Raw genomic sequence first — 25,754 nt, 5'->3', positions numbered from 1 at the left:
GTTTTGTTTTAAAACATTAATTTTGGTCTACGAAATTTTGAGAAAAATAGGTTTAGGAGTCGGTTACGTACGAGGAAGGATTAGCACCCTCGTAACGCCCAAAATTGGTACCAAATTGAATATATATATTTATCTTAATGCCAGAATTTTGAGAATATTAAAAAATAAGGTTTCTTTATTTCCGTAGTAATTCAAATTAAGAGAATCGAGATTCATTCGTTTGAAAGAAATAATAAATATCACATCCAGCATAATTGGACACGAGACTTTTAAACTTCCGTAGCTAAAATCGTCTCATGATTTATAAAACCTGCTTTAAAAGGATATTTTAGACATTTAGATAAACGAGAAATAGCAACCCAGCATGTTAGGACACTATTTCTCAAATTTCTAATCATCCAAAACATTGCCTCATTCATTTTTTTTAAAAGTTCCTTTATAATGACTTTGGGTTTTAAAAATAATGATATGTTTCACATATTAAGAAATTAAATACAATACGTATATATATGCTTTATTATTCCATGCAAATATAGTAAAGGTGACAATAAATGATAGCACAAATTTCACAACATACAATATCATTTTACACATACACTATCATAATGTTCATATGCTATTATTCCATACAAAAATATCATACAATACATAATAAATACAACAAGTATAAATTGCAGTATACACATGATAATATCTTATACCAACCACCATAAATGATTAACCTTATGCAAATATACAAAAAGAAATATTATACAAAATTTATCCTATTAAAACTATATCAAAAAAATAAAAGGGAATAAATAAACAAATTAAATGTATATAAAAAAGTTAGCTATTTAGAAATATATTAAACAATGTAAAAACAATAAAAAGAAACCCCTTTTTTTAAAAAAAAATATGTATATATAAATTATATTATAAGGTATAATAACTTAGTATATAAGAAAAGTAGTGTATTAGATGTTGCTATTCTTTAAAAAATGTATATAATTAATAAGTAAAAAGGTATACTTTATGATAAAATAAAGGTAATAAGGAGATATGGTAAAATATAAATTAAATATAATAAAATGTATATAGTACACAAATTTAAAAATATTATAAGAAATGAATATAATATATAACAAAATAATATGAAAACAAATAATAAAAATAACATAATACTTATTAATAAAATAACACATAAAATATAAAAATAATAAAATAATGTAGTAATAAATGACCTTTAAATATGTAATATATATAAAAATAATGTTTAATAATTATTTATAAAATTTTAAAACTATACATGATGACATGTATATAAATGTAATATAAAATAGAATAATATAATGTTTATAAAATTTATAGAAAACATATAATAATATAATAACATAAAAAAATTATTTATTTATATAATTATCATTTTTTTAAAAATATTTAATTAATAAAATATAAACAATATATATATCATATAAAATAATATAATAATACATAATAAAATAATTTTATTATATTTATAATTTTAAAAAAAATTATTAAGAAAATATAAATAATATGTATGCCATAATATATAATAAAATAAATGGATTTCCAGTATATAAAATATAAAATAATAAAGTTTAAAATAAATAAATTTTTAAATATAATGGGACTAAAATTGAAAGTAGTTAAAACTTTGGGCTAATTAAAAAAATTTAAAAAGAAAAATTTGGCTTATTTGATAAACGCATTAGAATCAAAGGACTCATAGGGCAGTTAAACCTTATCCCAAAACGACACCGCTTTCCAGAACGGATAAAAAAAGCGCTGGGAATTCTCAGAGAATTCTCTGAAAGGGAGAAATGGAGAGGCCCTCTGGGCTATGGCCTCTGTCCGGCCACGCTCCGATCATTGGGCGCCCACGCGCCATCATCAACGCCACCACGTACGGCGGTTAGAGTTCGAAACGTCTCAAAACCCTGAAGAAATTTAATGGTAAAATCTATCCTCATCTATTTTAATGATATTTGCATGTTATATATAAAAAAATAAAATTAATATTACCTCTGTTCTTCGATAAATCACTGTGTTTTATTATATATCAGTTTTTCTCCTCGAAAAATGTGTGTTACAAATCAGAAAAAGACGAGTTTTTATAACCCTTTGTAAGTGATTTACAGTTTGGGAAAGAAATCCTTTGATTTCTTTCCATATTTTGCCTTTATTTTTTTGTTGTGTTTTTTTTATTTTGCAGATGTCTCGCACGGAAATCAGCGAATCCAGATGATCAGGCCCTGATGGTGACGCTGCTGGCCCTGATCTGCTTTCCTTCGGCTTCAACTACGGCCAGATTCGAAGCCGGGAATCATGGCGTCGATTGGGGCAGATGGAACGACAGAAGTTGAAGGGGCGTGACTGCTGGGGTGATTACGGCGCGAAGCATCTGGAAACCTAGGGTTTCCAAATTCTGTTTAGGCATTGGGCCTCATTTAGGTTGGGTAAATTTTGGGCCAAAGGTTTAGGCTAATTGGGTTGTAACCGGGTGTTGGGTTTTGGTATTTGGGCCTTTGTAAACTGGACTGTAATGGACTATTTATTTATCCAATTTTAGCCCGATCAAATTTGGGCTGCTACATATAAAATATAATATAACAATAATAACTATAATAAAATATCTATTTAATATCCAATATCTATTTTACATTTGTATACATATATATTATTACACTTGTCTTCTTTTTTTTTCTTTTTTTTCTATATATTATATAAATATATTTCACTTAATAATATATATAATTTAATAATATACTTATATAATAAGTAAATATACATGTATTTTATAAATGTATGTATATTAGTATCACACATGTCACCATATGCACCATACATTTGTCTTACTTTATTTATTTATCATATAAATATCTTATAATAAATTATTTAATTAATAAATATCTTTTACAAATAATAAATATCTATTTAATATCAAATACATGTATTCTAAATGTAAGTATTTTTATTAACACACTTGTATCAAATCATTACCATACACATATCTTTATTTAATTTATTTCATAATATAATATCAGTTCAGTTAATAATAACATTAATAAATATCAATTATAAAACCATAATAATTTATTATACATATTTATGCATAAAAATCAAAGATTTTTATGCATTTGTCGCCTTACTTAGGAAAAATAGCATAATTTCCATTTTGGTCCTTTTCATTTTCTTTTAATCTACAATTAAACTTTCATACTTTATTCATTTTAATCCTTTTATCTAATTATCCTTAATTTAAGCTAATTCACTTCATTAAACTCTAATTAACCACTCACTTGACTTCATAAATATTTTTAATAAATATTTACGAGTCCATTTTTCAGAAACGGAGACCCGAAAATACACTTTTTCGATAACTGTAAAGTTCGAGTCATTACACGACAAGTGTTCTCCTCCACCACCACCAGGGGGTGACACTTCCTGATTTTTACCGCTACGCAATGATTGTGTCTTCTGGCGATGTTCGATAATAAACAATCAACTTCCACTCGGTTGAATGGTAAGTCCAAAAATAATTGGATTATTGATACGAGGTATTCAAATTATGTTACGACTAATCTTATGTGTTTGACGAATGTGAGAGATGTTGTAGCTTCCGTAGGACTCCTTGATGGCCAACTTATGGTGGCTACCCAAGAAGGAATGGTTAAATTGACAGACAAAATTCATTTAAAACATGTTGTTTACGTTCTTAAATTAAACTGCAATTTAATTTCGATTTCCTTGTTGAATGATTATATGAACTATTTTGTCCAATTTTTTACTAAAACATGTGCTATTCAGGACCTTAATTCGAAGGAGCTGATTGGAGCGGGTGAGAGACGGGATGGACTTTACTACTTCTGGCAGGTTTTGATGGTTAAAGCAGTTTCGATTGAAGCTTCATCCTCTTTAGAACTTTAACATAGAAGATTGGGTCACCTTTCTGAGAAATCAGTAAAGTTACTTTCTTGTGTTAGTAACTCTAGAGATCATCTGAATAAAGCATGTGAGATTTGTCATCGTGCTAAGCATACTAGAAATAGCTTTCCAATTAGCCACTCGTATTTTTGAGTTAGTTCATTGTGATTTATAGGGGTTTTATGACACTCCATCTTGTGGATCTCATTATTTTTTTACATTGTTTGATGATTTCTCTCGGTTTGTTTGAGTCTATCTATTGGCTAATAAAAAGGAGGTTTTCAAAGTTTTCATGTCATTTATTGCTATGGTTGATCGTCAATTTTCTCAACAAATAAAGCGTGTTAGAAGTGATAATAGGACGAAATTTAATTGTCTCCAAGATTATTTTCTTGCAAATTACATTATTTTTCAAATATCTTGTGTTGGTACTCCTCAAAAAAATGGGAGAGTGAAAAAGAAATGTAACAACCCATTTTCAGTGAAATCAGAACGATGGTTTTAGGACCAAAAATCTGAAGTCAAAAAATTTATTTTAATATTATTTTAATATCTACAACATGTTAGTATTATAGTATAAAAAATTTCATTAAAGAAATTTTACCGTTTGTATGCTCAATTTGTGAAAAATGACTAAATTGCATAAAGGGCGAAAGTTGTGTTCTATTATCTAAAGGTGTTAATATCTATAGAAATTTAAATTGGAGGTCCTTTTATGGTAATTATACCATTATTTGAGTTAGTGGATGTGCACGGCTTGATAATTATGTAATTTTTAAAATTAGGTAGGGGTAAATTGGTAAATAGGTAATTAAAGGTTAAATTTTAATAAAAACAAAAAGCCATCATCTTTCTTTCTTCAACCTATCAAAATTTTCAGCAAAAATAGAGGTTTTTGAAGCTTAAAAATTCAGCTAAGGGAATTCATTGCATGTAAGTGAATTTGGTGTTCGTTTTTGTTGATTTTTATGTTTTTGGAATCATTATAGCTTAACCTAGCTAACTAGCGGACCAATTTACAAAACTATTGAATAGTTTGTGTTTTTCCATTGATTAATAAGTTAGTGTTTTGAAGTTTAATGGAAGAAAATGAATCTTTGTTGTTAAATAAATAACTTTTGTTAAGCGTGTTTTGTTGAAATTGTCAATTAGGGGTTAATTTGTGAAATATGAAAACTGTGTGGTAAATGTGTGAATTTGTGAAATATATGGGCTGCTATAAGCACATATATAATTTGGATAGGCTTACGTGTAAATGAAATTGTATGAATTTCATTTTACGAGCCTAGGGACTAAATTGTAAACAAGTTAAAGGTATAGGGGTAAAATAGTAATTTTTCCATAACATGAATTTTGGATTGAATTGAATAGAATGATATTAAATTAGTTAAATTTGATTATATAGATCAAGAAAAGTAACATTCGGAATTAAATCGGGGAAAGGACAAAGTAGTAGACCAATCGATCAATTTTCTCTAAACTAATTCGAGGTAAGTTCGTATGTTAATAACCATTTAATCATATGTGTTTTAAATGCTTTATTATTAAAATTGTGATAATACGACTCCATGGAAATACTCAAAGAAGATTCGACAACATAAGGATCCAGTTGAACCTTAGGAATAGATAGGATACAAATGACATGTCATTAGGGGTTACCGTGGTTTGGGTGCTAGTCTCATACGTCTTACCAGTGGCTAAGTTTCCGGCATGTGTTGTAGTTACTTTACAGCTTGTGTGAGCAGCACCGTGTAGCTACATCTTGACTAACAGCTTGTGTGAGCAGACCCAATTATGGCTTGAGAGTAAGCTTCGATATGAGATATGAGATAGTGGTGGTTTTGACCACATATTGGCACTTACTGTGTGAGATACCCGAGTATCAGATAGTATTCCAAATGATTCAACGGGCACAGTGATGATACGAAGTTATACGAGTTCAATATGAACTAGTATAGGTACTCATGTGAAATACGAAAAGTAATTCATATTTGATATATTCATACATGGCTAACATGATTGTGGATTATGTTTTAGGCTTTGGGCCAAATGGAGTTAATCTATGTTTTAATTTTTTTTTCTTATCTAAATTGTGGATGTATGGTAAGTTGTATTTTAGTTATACGAACTTACTAAGCTTAATTGCTTACTTTATTTTATTTTCCTTGTTTTATAGTGATTCGGAAGCTTGTTCGGATTGGAAGTTGTCAGTGATTGCATCACATTATCAAACACTTATTTTGGTACTTTGACAATATATTTTGGTTAGATGGCATGTATAGGTCATTTTGGCTAATGATAGCCTATATGTTTTGTTGTGTATTTAGCCATTTGATTTGGCTTGAAAATGGTATATGTTTTTATATGTAAATAGGTGTAAATGGCCTTATGATATGTGGTGTACAGTTGCTATGTGAATGCTTTGTTGTGAATTGGTATTTAGGGTACCAAATGATTGAAATTGAAATGTGGTATGAATGCTAAGTTTTAGGCACAATGTCTCATATATGTGTTTGACCATTTAGGTATATTTTGTAAGCATATTTTGGCATGTTATAAGTGGTCTTTTGAGGTACCTATGAGCTTCATGATTGTGTGTGATATTATAACATGTTATGAACTTGATATTGGTTGGTTTTGGATCCTTATTTATGCCATGGTTGTATGTACATTGTTGAGCCTAGGTTGGTACCAAATTGAGTGAGAAATGTGGCTTGGAAAATAACTTATTTTTGTCCACACGGGCATGTGACTTAGCCGTGTGTGACACAAGGCAAGGTGACACAGCTGTGTGTCCCTTGATACTTTTATAAAAATCAAGTCAGTAGCTTTACACGGCCTAGCAGATGGGCATGTGGTTTGGCCGTGTGGCACATGTAACGCCCCCTTACCCGAGACCGTCGCTGGAGTCGAGCACGAGGCATTACTAAACTTATTTGAGCACTTAAACAAATTCGGACAAGCTATCCAATTGCGTCATAGTTGCTTAAAAATTCATATCTCGAGTTCCGAAACTTGAAATCAAATTCTGTCAATTTTTCCTTAAACGAGACTCATATATCTATCTACTAATTTTTTTCTAGAATTTTTGGTCAGGCCAATTAGTACGGTTTATTAGTTAAAGTCTCCCCTGTTTTAGGGTTCGACTGCTCTGACCTCTGTGTATTACGAATCAGATATCTCCCTGTACAGAGTTTCAATAACTATGCGGTTTGTTTCTAATAAAACTAGACTCAATAAGGAATCTGTACATATAAAGCATAACTTCTAATTATCTTCATAAAATTTATGGTGAATTTCCAAAGTCAGAACAGGGGATCCAGAAATCGCTCTGGCCTTGTTTCAGAAAAAATTTAAACTTCTCATAAAATATAACTCATATACCTGTTTTGTTCCATCCATATGAAAATAGACTAATAATTCTTCAATTCCATATTTTATTCATCATCTAATTGTATCTCTACTATTTTTAATGATTTTTCAAACTCACATCTGAATCTATTTTATGGTAAATTTTGCCTATTTCATGGTTTCCATGGATTAGCTAGCAATTTAGCATACATAACACCAAATATGATCATGATTAGCCATTCCAATGGCTAATCATTACCAAGCATTTTCATACCACTCAATATCCATATCATAAGACCATATATACAAAATGATTATAATGCTATACATGCCATACTTAAAATATACAAGCCATTATGCCAAGATGGTATACGGATAGTGTGAGTGGGCCTCCAACCGTTCCCGATTTCAGAGCTGGCTTGTCAAAACTACAAGGAATGAAAAGGAGGGAGTAAGCATAAATGCTTAGTAAGTCCATATGAAATTAATAAGCAATTACCAACATGCTTTTAAGGTAAAACACCACAATTGTACAATTATACATACTCAGCTTAAACTATTTTATCGAGATACATTTACTAAATAATTTATTTCTGGAGCTATGAAACTCCAAATTAAGTTCTGTTAATTTTCATTAAAACTAGATTCATATACCTTTCTCCCATAAAATTTCCAGAATTTTTAGTTTATCCATTTAGTACAGTTTATTCATTAAAGTTTCCCCTGTTTCGCTGTCCAACAGTTCTAATCTCTCTTCACTAAAAATTATTTATCTGATAATTCGGGACTTGGATGATGTTCCCATCTATCCCTCTTGAAAATATACTCGATAATGATTTTAAATATATAAATTAAAACTCATAATTATTTTTGTACAATTTCTAATGATTTTTTAAAATCAGAACAGGGGATCTCGAAGTCATTCAAACTCTGTCTCACAACAATTTAAATATCTTATAACATAAAATCCAATTGCATGCACCGTTTCCTCTATATGAAACTAGACTCATCAGGCTTTAATCTCATATTTTATTCAGCCCTTAACTCAATTTTCACAATTTATGGTGAATTTCAAAATATACACTACTGCAGTAACCCAAAACTGCCAAGGCCATATTTATCCATTCACCACTATTATTCACTAAATCCATACAATATCATTTCATCCATCATGGTAAGAACACATAATTATGCTTCATAAGCATAGATCCATAATCTCAATGTCATCAAGTATCAAGAACTTATTCCAAATCGTGTCATTTTCATAGTATTCACCAATTCTTAATCTTTTCGGGCCATTTTACATTTTTGTTCATAATCAAATTAGGGAACGATTATGTAATTGAGCACCTCATTATCACAATGCCATAGTAAAACTATGGTCTTGCACATAGTCACATACCACATACCGAGGCCATAGCCCAGCCATGGTCTTACACGGATCACATATCACACTGATGCCATATCCCAGATATGGTCTTATACAGTAGCACATATCACACCGATGCCATATCCCGGATATGGTCTTATACGGAAGCACATATCACATTTCTCCGAAGCCATAGCCCAACTATGGTCTTATACGGAAATCACATTTCACATGCTGCAATGGTCCAACCATGGTCTTTTCCGTCAATTCGTCTTAGCCACTGAATGAAAGTACTCAAGTCTGTTGTTCCATTTAATTTGTACTTTTATTCAAATATCATTTTACAATTATCAAAGTTTAATGACATTTTATATGCAATAATATACTAAATCATTCATGAAATTTTCATTTCAAAACATTAAATTACACATTGCATTATTAAAAATCATATGAACTTACCTCGATATAAAATATTAGCAATCGAGCCTATTCCTCGTAAACTTTATTTTTCCCTCGATCACGACTTGAATCTCGTTTCTCTTGATCTATAATATAAATTATTTCTACTCATTAGCGTTTATTTGATTTCTATTTCACTTCACAATTTATGCTGTTCAAATTTCAAAATTGCACTTTTACCCTAAAATTTACAGTTTTTACAATTTAGTCCCTGCTCAATTCATCCATCAATTGAACTAATTTTTTCTCAATTAACACTTTTATTTTATCATTATAAACTAATTCACAACCTTTGATATTCTGAATTTCAACATCAACATCTAATTCACAACTTTTTCACAATTAGGTCCTAAATACCATTTTCTATCAAAATGACTTAATAAAACAACCTTAATATGAAATTAGAACTTAAATTTCATAATAATTCATCATATACTGCCCTTACTCAGCCAGGGTAACTTCCAATTTCACCCACCAAATCAAAAACTAATGAATTAGATGATTGGACCTAATTGCAAAAGTCTTAAAAATACAAAAAATATAAGAAAAGGGAAAGAAATAGACTCACATGCAGTGAAATTGTGCAAAACCAGCTTAAAAGCTCTCTCCCATGGCTGTCTGGCCGAAATTATGAGAAGAATGGCCTAGAAATCTCTTTCAATTTCAATTTATTTGTTTAATTTTGTAAAATTTACCATTTTACCCTTAGCTCACCTGATTCCAGATTTTTTTTTCTTGCTTATGCCACCTCATCCTTTCCCTTTTGGCTAATTTTCCTTTTAAGTCCTCCCTCATTTAACACTTGAGCTATTTAATCATTTTATCAAGTTTTGTACCTTTTTCAATTTAGTCATTTTTAATTAATTGACTATCCAAACGTTAAAATTTTCTAACGAAACTTTAATACTAACTTATTTACACTCCATAAAAATATTTATGGCTCGAATTATGCATTCGAGGTCTTGATACCTCGTTTTAGACCCAATTTACTTATTAAATTCTTTTCTCTCTCTTTTTTTTAACACAAAATTCACTAATTCAAAATTCTTCTAAATTCACACTTGACTCATAATTATTAATTTATTAAATTTTCAAACATACTTGTCGGATTTAGTGATCTCAAATCACTGTTCCGATATCACTGAAATTTGGGCCGTTGCAGCACAAGTCAGTATACCCTCCAGTTTTCACACGGCCTGGCACACGGATGTGTGAGGCCATTTCGAAGGGTACATGGCCTGGCACATGGGACGTGGGTTGGCCGTATAACCCAAGTCAATGAGTTACAAGAGGTCGAACACGGGCTGGGGCATGGCCATGTGTCCCCATTTCGAATGCCCACACGGCTTGAGACACGGGCATGTGTCCCCTACACTTTGAAAATTTTTAATGTTTTTCTAAAAATCTGTTGAGTACTCGGTTTAGCCTCGAACCACTTTTAATGTCTATTTGAGGCCTTGAAGGCTCGTATTAAGGATTATATGAATGAATTTGAATAGTTATTAATTTGAATGTGAAATGTACATGAGATGTTTGTTTAATTGAGTTATAAGTCTGGTAATACTCCGAAACCCTATTTCGGTGTCGAATACGGGTTAAGGGTGTTTCAGGAAACATAAACATATTTTAAATGTAGTTCATGCTTTGCGTTTCTAGGGAAATCTGCCTATATTTTCTTTTGGGAGGGAGTGTATGTTGCTTGCTTTTCATCTCATTAGTCGAACTCCTTCACTTCTTCTTCACAATAAAACACCCTATGAAATGTTGTTTGGTAGCCCTCCTTTGTTTGATGATCTTTGTGTGTCTGGTTGCTTATGTTTTGCTAATAATCAACATTCTAAGGGTGATAAGTTTGCTAGCCGAAGTCGAAAGTGTGTTTTTGTTGGGTATCCTTTTGGCAAAAAGGTTGGTATATATATAATTTGGATTCTAAAAAGTTCTTTATATCCCACGATGTGAAATTTTTTAAAGATATTTTTTTTATTTGGATTGGAATACTACAACCATTGAGCTTGGCAATGTTGTTCTGCCATATGAGAGTGCAGGTGCAATTTTTTATACATATTTTGGTGAATTAGAGATGTTACAACCCGCGATAGTTTCTCTTCTTGCTACTCCATAGCCTGTGATTTCACCACTTGCGAGCTCTTCGACACCTGTAGTATTTTCTTCTTCCTCCAATTACACGATGGTACAAAGACTTTGGGTAATAATGTGTTTGAATTGGGATGAGGGCATAAGGAGAAATTTCACTATGTGAAGTTTCGAGATTTTGTCAATCATATCGTCATAAAGAAAAGTCCATCTCCCATTTCACTTGCTTCAAAGCCTTCCTTAGGTACTCTATTTTCTATAGTGCTTTATGTTAATTGTGACAAATTTACTATGAATCATCGAAATTTTATCATAGCTATTACTGTAGGGGTCGGGCCATAGTTTTTTAAAGAGGCTATGAAGGATGTAAGATGGCGTGATGCTATGTAAAAGGAGATTTGTGCTCAGAAGGATAATAGCACTTGGTCTACGGAAACATTCCCTCTTGGAAAGAAAACACTGGTAGTAAGTAGGTGTATAAGATTAAATATAACTTTGATGGAAGTATTGAGAGACTTAAAGCTCGTCTTGTTATTTTTGGTAATCATTAGGTAAAAGGTATTGACTATAATGAAACTTTCGCACCTGTGGCGAAAATGGTGACTGTTTGGGCTTTTCAAAAAATTAGGAGTTACACCAGATGGATGTTCATAATGCCTTCCTGCATGGTGGTCTTGATGAACAGGTTTGCATGAAACTTCCTCCAGGTTTTGCTCCTGATAAGCCTGGAATGGTTTGTCGTTTGTGCAAGTCTTTGTATGGGTTGAAATAGGCTTTTCAATATTGGTTTGTGAAGCTTGTTATTGTATTAAAGTGTATGAATTTCTTCAATCATATTCTAATTATTCTCTCTTTACATACACTAAGGGATCTGTATGCATTAATGTGCTGATTATGTTGATGATTTGCTTATTTTTGGGAATGATTTCACTGCTTTGAAAACTTTTAAGGGGTATCTCAATTCTTGCTTTAATATGAAGGATCTTGGTGTTTTGAAATATTTTTTAAGGATAAAGGTAGCTCATAGCTATTCGAGGTTATTTATTTATAAAAGGAAATATCCAGTTGATATTATTTTGGATACAGGTCTTTTGGGAACAAAGCCCGCAGGATCGCCAATAGAGCAAAATCATAAATTAGCGCATGCTACAGGGATAGTTTTGTCTGATCCTGAGCTGTACAAATAGTTAATAGGTTGTTTGATTTATTCGACAGAGACTAAACCTGATTTGGCATACTCGATTCATGTCTTATCCCAATTTTTACATGAGCCGAGGCAGGAGCATTGGGACGCAACTCTGCGTGTTGTCTGGTACTTGAAAGGCTCTTTTAGCTAATGGATTCTTTTGAGATCTGATAGCGATTGGTACTTGAAAGGGTGGTCTAATTCGGATTGGGCTACTTGTTCGTTAACTCAGCGTTAGTTTACTAGTTGGCTTGTCTTTTCTGGACAATATCTTATTTCTTGGAAAACTAAGAAACAACATACTATTTCTCGTTCTTCTGTTGAGGCTGAGTATCGTTCTATGACTTTTGTCACTTGTGAGCTCAAGTGGCGAAAGCCTTCTTATTAAGCTTAGATGTTCATCATCCTAAAGCAATTCCTTTATTTTGTTATAGTCAATTTGCCCTGCATATTGTATAGAATCTCATATTTCACAAGCGTACTAAACATATTGAAGTGGGTTGTCACTTTGTTAAGGATGCAATCCAAGATGGGTTGACTACACCTTCTTATGTTTCGACCTCATTCAGTTGGCTGACATTTTTACAAAAGCACTTGGTAAACCGTAATTTGAATATCTTCTTAGCAAGCTTGGCATTTATGATCTATATGCTTCAACTTGAGGTTATGGGATATTATCTTTTTGCAATTTAATTCCTAATGAGATATTATAGGATATTATTATGGGATATTATCTCTTAGCAATTTGATTCCTAATGGGATATTATATTATATTACTGAGGGATATTATCTTTTAGCAATTTGATTCCTGTGTGACTACTATTGTATAGATATATATACCCTTGAGGTCTATCAATAAAATTCAAAAGATTACCCTATTCTTGTGAGAAATTCTAGTAATTTCCTAACCGTGTTGGTATCTGGTTGACTCATAACACCAATTTAGTCGAGAGTTTAAATAATAGTATAGATATGTAAAGCACTCGCATATATTATCATGTCAAACTTTATCCACAAAAAATTATAAATGGATAAAAAATTTATTTATATTTATAATACTTTAAATATAAAATTATAAATATATAAAAATAAGGAAAATATTTGGTACACTAATGGAATTTTTAGACTCCACAAGTAGGGTTAACGGGTTGTTCAGTGTCCTATAGGGTTATAGTAAAATATTAAAAAAATATTTGAAAAAAAAAGACAGACATGATAATCTTTTATGGCTACTTGTGGAATAAAAAAATAATACGCTATCATTGTACCAAATATTAACCCATAAAAATAATATAATATATATAGTTTGCCACGAGAAACTAATTTTCACCTGAATCTCTATTTTAAAAAAGGAAGTGTGAAAATAATTTATATTAAAAATAATTTATTTATTTATTTATTTTATCCTATAAAGTTATAAAAAAATAAAATATATTATAAATGTAACAACCCACTGGCTTAGACGTTATGGCTGAATCTTGAGGAATTACATAAACTCGTTTTGAAGCTCCAAAAGTAACCTTTAAAAATGAAGTGACCTTAAAAAGTTAGTTTTTGCAAACCTTTGTCCAATTTTTAGAAAATTCGTGTTTTAATTTATTCATTTTACGAAAAATTGTTTAACTAATTATTTCGTTTTGTAACGAAAATTTCAAAGTATAAAAGTTTGAAAACCATCACTTCAATTTGTGAAAACATATAGCTTTGCAATTACGATAAAAATATACTAAAGCCTGACAAAACCAACCCAAAATGAGAAATAAAATCTAAAATAGTTTACAATCCAAAAAAAGTCTGAAAAGTCCATAATAGTTTAAAAATAAAAAGTCGTCTTATTTATTAACCAGGATTTCAATCCGAGTTCCCGTATGCCATCCGGTCCTAAGTTTACTGATCACCTGAGAAGATAGAAATAATTGGGTGTGCTTACATGGTCAGTGTGTAACTCAGTCCATACAAACGGAACACATAACAAAATCATGCAAAAATTATAGTTCAAACAGTTACAAATGCTTGACAAATCTTGCAATGCGGTATGACAGACAGATTAGTTACAAATACAGATGCATTACAAATACAGACGCAAAATCAAATACAAATACATATACAGATCATATTTTCATCCGCTACACCATCTTTTCCATCCACACACACCAATTAGGTTAATTCATACCCATCCAACCCCGCACACTACAATAGTGAGTGTATGTCACTTTTCAAAGTAGTGTAGTCAAGCTACCAGAAATAATGCGATAAATTGCCAGAATCAAATAAGTGTGCTCAAGTCACTAGAACAGATATGTGGTCTAAACCACCAGATAAGGCATATCATTACACTTCCTCCATCACATCATTATCCTACCCTAATGCACATGCAGTCACTAACCACATATTCAGATGCACATAAATCATACATGTTTTACACATCAGAACATGCTATCAGGTTTTCGGAATTTGCACATACAAAAGAAAAATTTCAGATTTCAGATATAATAGTCATACATATCACACAACAGACCCTATGAAGTGGCTAAGCTCGAAGTGCACATCTGTTAGGATTGACCCGAGTAAGCAACAAGTAAAAAAAAATAGCGAAATAAATTGAGAAATTGAACACACAAATTTAATGTAGAAAAACCCATCAAAGAGGATAAAAAACCACGGGCAAAGAAAATTTTACTATAATGGCAAAAGAACGAAGAGTACAAAAGATGGAGATAAAAACTGAACCCTGAAAACCCGAAAACAAAGAACCCTCAAAACGTGAACACAAAATTCTCTAAATGTGTTATGAGTTCTAATATCTAATGGGTGTATTTTCTAAGGTTGTAAAAGAGCCTATTTATATGCTAAATTCATAAGTCAAATAAAAATAAAATAATCTAAACTAATTAGTGTTTGATTAAAACAAATAAACAGAGTTTAACTAGAAGATTATTTCTCAAATTTGACTGAAATATTAGTCATACTTAACAAATCTCCACGTTGACTCATATTTCCACAACGCCATCCTAGCCAAAGCCTGCCACGAGCCTATCTTGAACCGTGCAATAAATTAACTGAGTCAAATCTATGCTTAGAAACTGAAAGACTTCTAGCCTTTGACTTGTACACTGGCAAATCAAAACTAACCCGAGTTTGATTTTCACGAACACAGTATCCTAACTTTTCAAAACCTGCTTCCAAAAGAGAACCTCTCTTCAATGAAACGGTCATACCTTTTTCCCTCCTATGACCAAGTTGTCTCCACTCCAAACGAGTTGACTTCGACTCTGTAACGGACGAGGGACGTCTGATTTCATCAGTCACTGTAGAACTTTCCAGAATATAAAGACTACCAGTTCTTTTACCTTTTAATAAAATGAGAGCTCCACGAGATACTTTAATGCCACTCGACTCGATGTTGATTCTACATCCTTTCAAGTCTAAAATACTCAATGAGATGAGATTCTTTTGTAAATCAAGTATATACCTAACATTTGAGAGTTCCTAATCATCCCATCGTGTATCCTAATTTTAACAGTACCAATACCAATTACCTTACTAGATGAATCGTTTATCTTCAACCGAACTGTATATGGAAAACCATTCTCTATTTGGACATATGTGAAAAGAACATCCTGAATCTAGGATCCACTCGGACGTGAGCTTGGAGTTATCACTAGTTGACACTAACAAGAAATCATCACCGCTTTCATTGGCCAAATTAGCACCAGCTACATCTTCCTCGTTACCCTCAGCAACTTTTTTATTTCGCAGTTTATAACAATCTGTTTTGACGTAACCTAACTTTTTACAATAGCGACACATTTTGTCTCGTTTCTTTGATGCTATCAAAACGGAAGCTTGCTTATCTGCCTTGCTATCCAAACCAAACTCATTGTTGAGTTTGTCTCTACTCAACAAATGACCCTCCACATCTTCGAACGAGAGTTTGTCTCTGCCATAAATTAGGGTCTCTCTGAAAAACTTATATGAATGGGGTAAAGAGCACAATAATATTGGTCTTCATCGTCAAGATGACCCTCAACATTATTTAAATCATTTAAAAGAGTAAGGAATTGACTGATGTGATCTCTAAGAAGCTCACCTTCGTTCATGCAAAACGTAAATAGACCTTGTTTCAACACTAAACGGTTAGCTAAAGATTTAGTCACATAAAGAGTTTCTAACCTTTTCCACAAGACGGATGAGGTTTTCTCCATCAATACCTCCTACAATACCGTATTCGCGAGGCACAATTAGATTGTAGACAAGGCCTTTTCATCAAGCTCTTCCTATTCTATTTGATTTAGATTCTCAAGATTTTTCCCGGTAACAACCTTTTTCAAGCCGGTTTGAACTAGAATTGCCATCATCCAAACTTACAACAGACTAAAATTTGTCTCACCATCGAAATTCTCAATTTCAAACCTTATTGCTGCCATATCTGAATGGGTTGATCTATGAAAATTGAATTAGCTCTAATACCACTTGTTAGGATTGACCCGATTAAGTAACAAGTAAAAAAAAAGCGGAATAAATTGAGAAATTGAACACACAAATTTCACGTGGAAAAACCCCTCCAAAGATGATAAAAAGCCATGGGCAAAGATAATTTTATTATAATGGCAAAAAAATGAAGAGTACAAAAGATGGAGATAAAAATTAAACCCTGAAAACCCAAAAACAAAGAACCTTTAAAACATGAACACAAAATTCTCTAAATGTGTTATGAGTTCTAATATCTAATGAGTGTATTTTCTAATGTTGTAAAAGAGCCTATTTATAGGCTAATTTCATAGGTCAAATAATAATAAAATAATCTAAACTAATCAGTGTTTTATTGAAACAAATAAACAGAGTTTAACTAGAAGATTATTTCTCAAATTTGACTGAAATTAGATTCATACTTAACAACATCAAACACGACCCTCACTAAAATTTACTAAAAATGAGCTCACACACCCGTGTGACCCACATGGTCTAGCACACGGCTGTGTGGTGTCGATAGTGTGGTTTTTCGGCATCGAGTCAATTACAATTTTTGTAATATCCCTTAATTGGGCCTAGTAGTTTCAGGTATATTTTTTGGATTCTGAGCGTGAATTTAAGAATTTATCAAGTTAATAGTAATTTTTATTTAATTTAGAAGGTCAATTTTATCTAAAATCGATTAAAAATAATCCGAAAAAATAAAAATATTTTTATAAAATTAATTTTAAAGTAATTAAATAATTATTAGTTAACATAATTAATTTGGGTCATAAAAGAATGTTAAAATAATTTTTATTGAGGGTTAATTTGAGTTAAATTTAAATATTAATTAAATTAGATTTAATTGCAAAATAAGGGAAATTTTGGAGTATTTATTTGGAAAATAAACATTTAAATTCAGAATTTTGGAGGGAAAAGATCAATTGGTAAAGTAAGGGAAATGTAAGAGTGGTCATTGGGCAAATTTCTCAATTTTTAAATTTCTGATGGGTTGGTTTCAGTTTTAAACACAATGCATTTAGCCTACTTTTCACTTCATTTGCATCAAATTAGAGACCTATAAAATTTGTTTTCTTTACATGGTTTTAAATATCTATCATTGGAGAATAGTTTCAACAAATTTCCTTATCAAAATACTCTCTTTTCACCTGAAATTATTCACAAAAATAGCCAAAAATATTTTGAAATTTCTCAATATTCTTGAATCAATATTGTGAATCAAAATATTTAGAATGAATCAAAGGTAATTATTATTTTTAAACTTATTTTTCTGATGATTATAAGCATATTTACATGATTTGAGTGATAATTACATGATTTTTTTTATCAATGTCATCTTCTACAAAAGCTTAAGGTGTTTTAATGGTGGATCTTAAATTTTGAGAGGAAATCCACAAATCAATGGATGTTCCAACTCAAAATAGATCTATTAGAAGGTTTTTTTATCTTATTTATCAAGATTAAACATGTTTTGTAAAGTAATTTAAAGAAATTCGAATTTCATCATCTTCATAAACCAATTTTCCGAATTTTTGTGAAATTGATTTAAATGTGAAATTGATGCTTAGTATATGTTTACTTGGTCTAGTATTGATGTTTGGAAGTGATTAGGAGGGCTAGAATGATCGATTTTTTGAGGAATCGAGTTTTCGACTTGATGATACAAATTCAGTAAGGTAACTTTAAGTGAGAATTTTGTGTAGCCTAGTTGATGAAAATTTGTATTTTTTATATCTCTTGAAAGGTGGTAATATCTATCTCATCTTTGTTGAAGCTCCAAATCTTGAAGAGGATCGAGCTAATCGAAATTGAAGCTTGGATTTGCTTGGTTGATCACTTGGTTGTGGATGAGTTAGTTGTGTGGTGAGTGTTATTAAAGGGCGATTTGGTAAATTGACCCTCACTTATGCTTAATTGGATGATTAATTACTGATTGCAAATATTTAATTGAGTTTTGGTTGGTTAATTTTGTAAGATTATTGATATATGTTTAAGCGATGAAATTTTTGTTAAGTGTTAGTAAGTGAGCATCTAGTGATTTTATGTGCTTGATTTGATTGATTATAATGGTGAACTAAGCAAGCATGTTGGAGTTTTTGGTTCATGGTATGTTGATATTTCAATTGATAAATGAACATTGATAATAGATAATTGGTATGCTAAATTTAATTTGATGTCAAAATGGTTATGTTACATGATTCACATATGTATTTTGGCACTTTAAATTGAGCACATTATTGACTGAAATTATGTTATGATTGATTGGTTATATTGCCATTATAGCATGGTGGATCCATTGGATATGGTTGGTATGCTATAAGATTTGTGAATACTCACCATATTGTTAAGTTATTTGTGAGCAATGGGGCTCTAGGTGGACTGATTTTGAGTAGATAAGGGAGTGTTGAGCTTGTGTCTCCACTCAATGGGACTGATTTGAGGCGATATAAGGGACCGTGTGGCCTCGGCCCGCTCAATCTACGACTGATTCTGATTGGGAGTAAGGAGATTCGTTTATCCGATGTATGATCACCCAATTAAGCCATTATTGTATATACCAATATAAATGTATGAAATGTTATATGCTAAATTGATGATTATATGCCATGATTACTTATGATTTTTGATACATGGTTGAACATATGACATTGAACTATTATGGATTGATATTGCGATTGAAAATTTGTATTTGGTTGATTTCAATTTAAGCATGATTTTGGTGCTAATTTACTCGTCGTTTTATTAAAATTCACTGAACTGTTTAAACTCACACCCTCACATTCATGCAGTTAACCGATGAGATTGAAGAGCTGAGCAAGAGAGTTCCAAGAGATTAAGACTTAGTAGATATTTAGTTACACGTTTTAGATATGTTAATTAGGCATTGTGGAACTTTGGGACTTAGTTTAACTTTGGTTGTAATTGGACTTGGACATTGGACATTTTTAATTTTGAAAGGTTTTATAATATCATATATGCATGTTTGAGTTTGATTATTGAATAATTTACGGTGTATTATTTCTTGATAACACGGTGATTGACAACACGGTGTGTGAGACACGATGTTTACACTAACCATTGTTTAAATGAAGCTTCTGTAACACCTCCTACCCGTATCCGTTACCGGAATAGGGTACAAGGCATTACCAGAGTTTACTGAACATTTTTAGATAATTCTGAATCATTTATTATTCATATTCTGAAAATAATCATGACGTCCCTCTATTGGGCCCTTAAAGCCCAAAACATACATTTAAACATTCAATTCATATTCATGTCACATAAATGTATAATTTAAACATTCAATAACTCAATTCAAGTTGCACGAACTTACTTTGTTGCTTATTCGTACTTATAGTTTTACTAATTCAAAAACTTTTTCTTTATCATGTTCAAGTCTCATATTTGAGCCTCCTGGATCTTTATCTAAAATTAATAATTTCATTCAATTTTATAATTTAAATAATAAAACAATTCATTTCCTTCATTTTGGTCATTTTTGACATTTTTACAAAATTGCCCCTACAAATCTTCTTTTATTCAATTTAGTCCCTGAGTCTAAAACATACAAATTATTCATTTTAAATGTAAACCTATTAACGGTGGCAACAAACAGCAGTATGTATGTTACCCAGATGAAATACTTCTCTCAATTTTTCATCCCTTTTGCTTCTGTTCGTTTGGTTGCAACTCCTAAGTCTTTGAATCTCAAGCTTACTTCATACTTTATCCAAAATTATTACCTTGTTGCTCTAGCTTCAATAAGAGCTTCATATTTCATCCGGAATTATTACTTTGTTGCTCTAGCTTCAACAAGAGCTTCATATTTCATTCAGATAACTTGGTTCTGTTTTTTCTTCCTGTGTGAAAAACCTAGTAAAACCCTTGCTAGCTGAAAATTCATATTTATTTCCCTCCTCCTCCTCTCCATTCCACATCCTTAATTTATATAATATGTTTATAAGTAACAATATCAATAATTTCACTATTTACTTATATGTATATTCAAAGTTGTCCATTTGAGTCATAGTCACTAAATTATTTATATCTTGAGCTACAGAACTCCAAATTAAGATCTGTTAATTTTATTTGAAACTAGGCTCACATGTATTTTTACCATAAAATTTTAAGAATTTTTGGTTTAGCCAATTTATACAGTTTATTAATTAAAGTCTCCCCTATTTTGCTATTTGACAGTCCTGACCACTCTTCACTAAAGTTTAATTATCTCTTTAAACATAATTCAAATGATGTTATCATTTGTTTCTTATATAAATAGACTCATTTAGGAATCTAACCATATAAATTATGTCCCAAAATTATTTTTGTATAATTTTTAATGATTTTTACAAGTCAAAATAAGGGATCTCGAAATCATTCTGAACAAGTCTCACAAAAATATACATATCTCATAATACAGAATTCCTTTACTTTCTATATTTTTTTATATGACAATAGACTCAATAAGCTTTAATTCCATATCTCAATCAGCTTCTAATTCAATTTCTACCATTTTTGGTGATTTTTCAAATTTAGCCTATTGCTGCCGTCCAAAACTATTTTAGGGCTACATATTGATTACCAAGTTTATAACACTCTTATTTCCATTCTCTACCATATTTCCCATTATTTTCTCTCATTTTTCCCTTCACTAATATATCAAGAACATGGATCCTTATATAAGAAAACTCTACCTTAACATCATTTTCATGCTTTTGATATTACCTTACATGAGAAACTCTACTTAAAATATATTGAAATCTTAAAATTCTTACCTTGTTTCATTGATGATTTTCTCTCTCCTCCAGCTTCTATTTCTTGAATATAACTTAATATTCTAGCTCCCCATAGTCTCCTTGTGATCTTTCTCTCTTGATGGTTATGGAAATTCTTTTGATTTTTATGTGAAAATGGTGGAGTTTTGGTGAAAAGACCAAATTATAAAGAAAGCAAAACTTTCTTTCTTTCTCTCTTCTTCTCACGTTGGTTTGCATGGGAAAGATGATGAAAATTCTTCATATTTCCTTCCTTTTTATACTTAATAAATAATAATAAAATAATAAAAAATATTATTAAAATATTAATAAATTAATATTTATCTAATTAATAATTATAAAATATCATCAACATCATCATTTCTTTCTAGATTTCTCTCTCTTCCAATTAACCATTTTGTCCTTTGTGATTTTTTTAAAATTCCATCAATGAATCATCACATAATTTGGTAAAATTATGATTTAGTCCCTCATAATTCTTTTCCTATTCAATTTAGTCCTAATTCATCCATTTTTTTAGTTTCTAGATCATTCCACCCTTAAAATATTTGCACTATTAGTCCTTCAACTTTCCATATTTATACTTTAGCCCTTCAAATTTTGAGTATTTATTCTTGTGCAACAAAACTTTTCTCACTTTTACAATTTAGTCATTTCTTGAATTAATATATCATAATATACTTCCCAATATTGACATAACTCAGAATTTTCCCATTTTTGTCACTTTATTTCCTTATTTTACTATATCAAGGATAGTATCTTACTGTAAAAATTTTCGGGATATTACAGCTTCCATAAAGTGGTTTACTAGCGACGAAGGTACGCCACTTGTTTGAATTAACCGGTGGGAGATATGCATGAAATTGGATGTTTAATTCTATTTAATTGAAGCTTAATTGGTGTTAATAAATTCAATTGAAGGTGGATGAATATGTATGATATTTAATTGAAGCTAAATCGGGTTTAATTGGCCATTAAAATACTCAAAATCAAGTTTAAAATCAAATTTTTTACACAAAAAATTGCAATGGACTGTTGGAGGTTTGAATTCTGGTCTTTTTAAATTAGTTCTCTAGTTTGTTTAAATTACAAATTAGTCCTGTAACTTGATAAGTTTAATTAGAGCTTTAAATGATAAGAAAACTTGATAAAATTTTAGAATTAGACTTGTAATCGATAAAATTTGTTATAAACTCACTAAATTTAATATTCGGGTATAGTACTGATAGTTTGAAATTGTTACGATTTAGTCATTAATGATAAAACTTGAATTAGACATAGAAAATAAACTTGGATTAAGCTAAAATTTTTAAGGCTTACATAAATTGACTAAAAGAGGGTTGGTAAATGTATAGATCTAAATTTGGGTTAGTTTAATCGTATGTGGTAAAATGACAAAAAATGTCATTTTGTTAAATTACTTATAAAAGGTTTAAAATTAGTTCACAAATTACTTCCGCATTAATAAATAATTAATAAATGGATAAGATTGAGGTTTTATAAGGTCAGGGTGTGTCTTGGGAGGTCGTTAGCTAGAGAGTCACTTAGGTGGCTAATGTACGCTTCGAATTTGAGTTGATCCGTCCCGGTCGAGTTTGGGGTGTCACAAATTTTTAGGATTTAGGTCACACACTTGGTCATTTTTTTATGCCAACACAACAACGAGGATTTCAGAACCTAAAATGACATTAAGAACATGAGAATTATCAGTGATATGCTAATTCCAAGTCACTAATTCGCCTACAAGCGCTAACGTTTGGCCTTAACAACACTAATCAACCATTAACACAAACATTTGATCACTTACCCAATCAAAACAATAACCCTACAAGTATCCTAATTTGTCGACGGTCAATCGCGCTTCTCACAATCTTCACCTAATAGAACGCGAAACAATTAGAGCACCCGAATGACCAATTAATTAAAACTATCTATCACCCTTAGAGAAAATGCTAAAACAAAATTTCTATATGGAAGATGTAGAACTTACCAAATGATAAAACAACCGCAAAAAAATGTCACAAGAGCAAGGGACATCCAATAAGAACACTAGGATTATTAGCATTTAGAATAGCAAAAATGTAATCAAAGGTAAAAGAGAAGTAGCAGAGGAAAAGAAAATCGAAAAAAGGGTTTTTTTTTCCAACACTCAGTACAGCAAAACAAAAAAATGTGTATGGGAGGAGTGGAGAAAGAATAGAAACGGAAAAATGAGTGGAGTGGAAGGGAGAAAATTATGAGGGAGTGTTTTGGGGAGAAAAATTAGGAGATTATCCCTCCACTCCCTCAAAATCCTACCTTGTTATCATCAATTCAGGTTGTTTTGAATTCAAAACTAACTCAAACACCGAGTATGTGTATGGTTGGGAAAGGCTTACTTATTTTAAACTTTAGGTGCTTTCTTTTTTTCTTTAATTTTTTTTTGTTTAATAATACCACTTATCCTAGTGAGTTTTATGGGTTCACTGGACCAGAAGCTTCTCAAGCTCAAGCATTTACTTTTCTAGTTAGAGACCAACGTCTTGAGGCTAATGTGGGATCCGCTTAAGGGCCTACTAGGTTAGGTAAATATCTAATGTGCTCCCCGACCAAAGAAGTCATTTTTGGAGGAGAAACTATGCATTTTTGGGATAAGCGTACTCCTTGGTTAGAACCTTTAAGAGGTCCCAATGGTTTGGACTTGAATAGGTTGAAAAAAAACATACAACCTTGGCAAATATATGACGCATGCTCCTTTAAGGTCTTTAAATTTTGTAGATGGCGTAGCTACCGAGATAAATACAGTTAATTATGTCTCTCTGAGAAGTTGGTAAGCTACCTCTCATTTTTTTCTAGGATTCTTCCTATTCGTGAGTCATTTATGGCACGCAGGAAGAGCTCGTGCAGTCGTAGAGGGATTTGAAAAAGGAATTGATCGTGATCTTTCCACGACTCCACTTAACTAATATAACTGAGACATGAGATCCAATGCATAAGGTAGGAACCGATTTGATTACACTATATATATTAAAGGAATCAAGTGATATTTAAAAAGTATTTTGTTTTCCTTTCGTTTCAACTCATTATATATATATATATATTTTTTTGGCTCAGTTATTCCACCCAGCCGAGCCATTACCTTTTATTAATATTAAGATTCTTAATTAAGAATCCAAGAAAAAGCAATAAAGAAAGAAATCTATTCATCGAGTAAAATAAGAGAGAGGGATTCGAACCCTCAATAGTTCTTTGCCTCAAACTATACCAGTTTTTAGGATCAAAGCTATCAACCACTCAGTCATCTCTTTGAAAGCTAATTTCTATTTAATTTTTATTCCATCGAATCGAACATGGTCATATGAGTTGATACCATCACTCTGTATAGAAAGATAACGTGTGTGAACTTATAGGTCAATCTATTTATCTGTATATATAGATAGATGAAATGTATAATCTAGCATGCCTATTTGTGAACGTGAAATAAAAAAATCACCCTCAACCCCACAGAAATCGAACACAAGACCTCCAGGCAAGCTAAAACCTTACTATTAAACAGACAAGCTCATTCTTATTAACAATTACCCATAATTTAAAAATATGTCAAATGTTCTAAATCAAAGGTTGAAATAAAAATAACAAAAATTCAAAAATAGGGATTTGAACATAAAACCTATCACACACAAACACAACACTTAACCACTGGATTAGATCAATTCACTTAAAAAATTTTAACGATTCAAAAACAAGAATTTGGGGGCGTTACAATAACATTTTTACCCTTCAATTTATATTTGATACCCATGCTCAAGTGTCATTAAAACAAACCCTTTAAATTTAAATCAAGCAATTTTAAGGCGGGAGACAACTTTTAAAGATAATTATAAATACTAAATTATGGTATACCTACAATATAGGTGAAAAATATGTAATAAATAAGTTTATAAAAAAATATTTCTTGATCAAATGAAGCTTTAGTTGAAATGGTAAATATATTAATGCTATTTTTGCTAGGAGTATTATTTTTTACACACATTTTAGTATATAAGTTAGCAATAAACTAATTCAATTGTAATATTTAATCACTCTCATGACTTATTGTTAGCAAATAAAACGAAAAATTCTCGCTTATTTCAAAGAG

General features: G+C 31.0%; 1 long non-coding RNA gene across 2 annotated transcripts; it reads left to right on the top strand.

The window, feature by feature from the left end:
* The first annotated feature begins 1,675 nt into the window (after nt 1-1,675).
* On the top strand, nt 1,676-2,651 carry LOC107892981 (uncharacterized). 2 transcript variants are annotated; one of them, XR_001682684.2, is made up of 2 exons: nt 1,676-1,956; nt 2,216-2,651. It is a non-coding gene; the product is annotated as an uncharacterized lncRNA (long non-coding RNA). The 2 variants fall into 2 exon arrangements; XR_005904916.1 differs by having other exon boundaries at nt 2,067-2,651.
* The last annotated feature ends 23,103 nt before the right edge of the window (nt 2,652-25,754 follow it).

This window comes from Gossypium hirsutum, chromosome A11 (assembly GCF_007990345.1).
Source record: "Gossypium hirsutum isolate 1008001.06 chromosome A11, Gossypium_hirsutum_v2.1, whole genome shotgun sequence".
Lineage (NCBI taxonomy): Eukaryota > Viridiplantae > Streptophyta > Magnoliopsida > Malvales > Malvaceae > Gossypium > Gossypium hirsutum.
The sequence above is the reverse complement of the archived record's forward strand: the minus strand, read 5'-3'. Positions and strand labels throughout refer to the sequence as shown.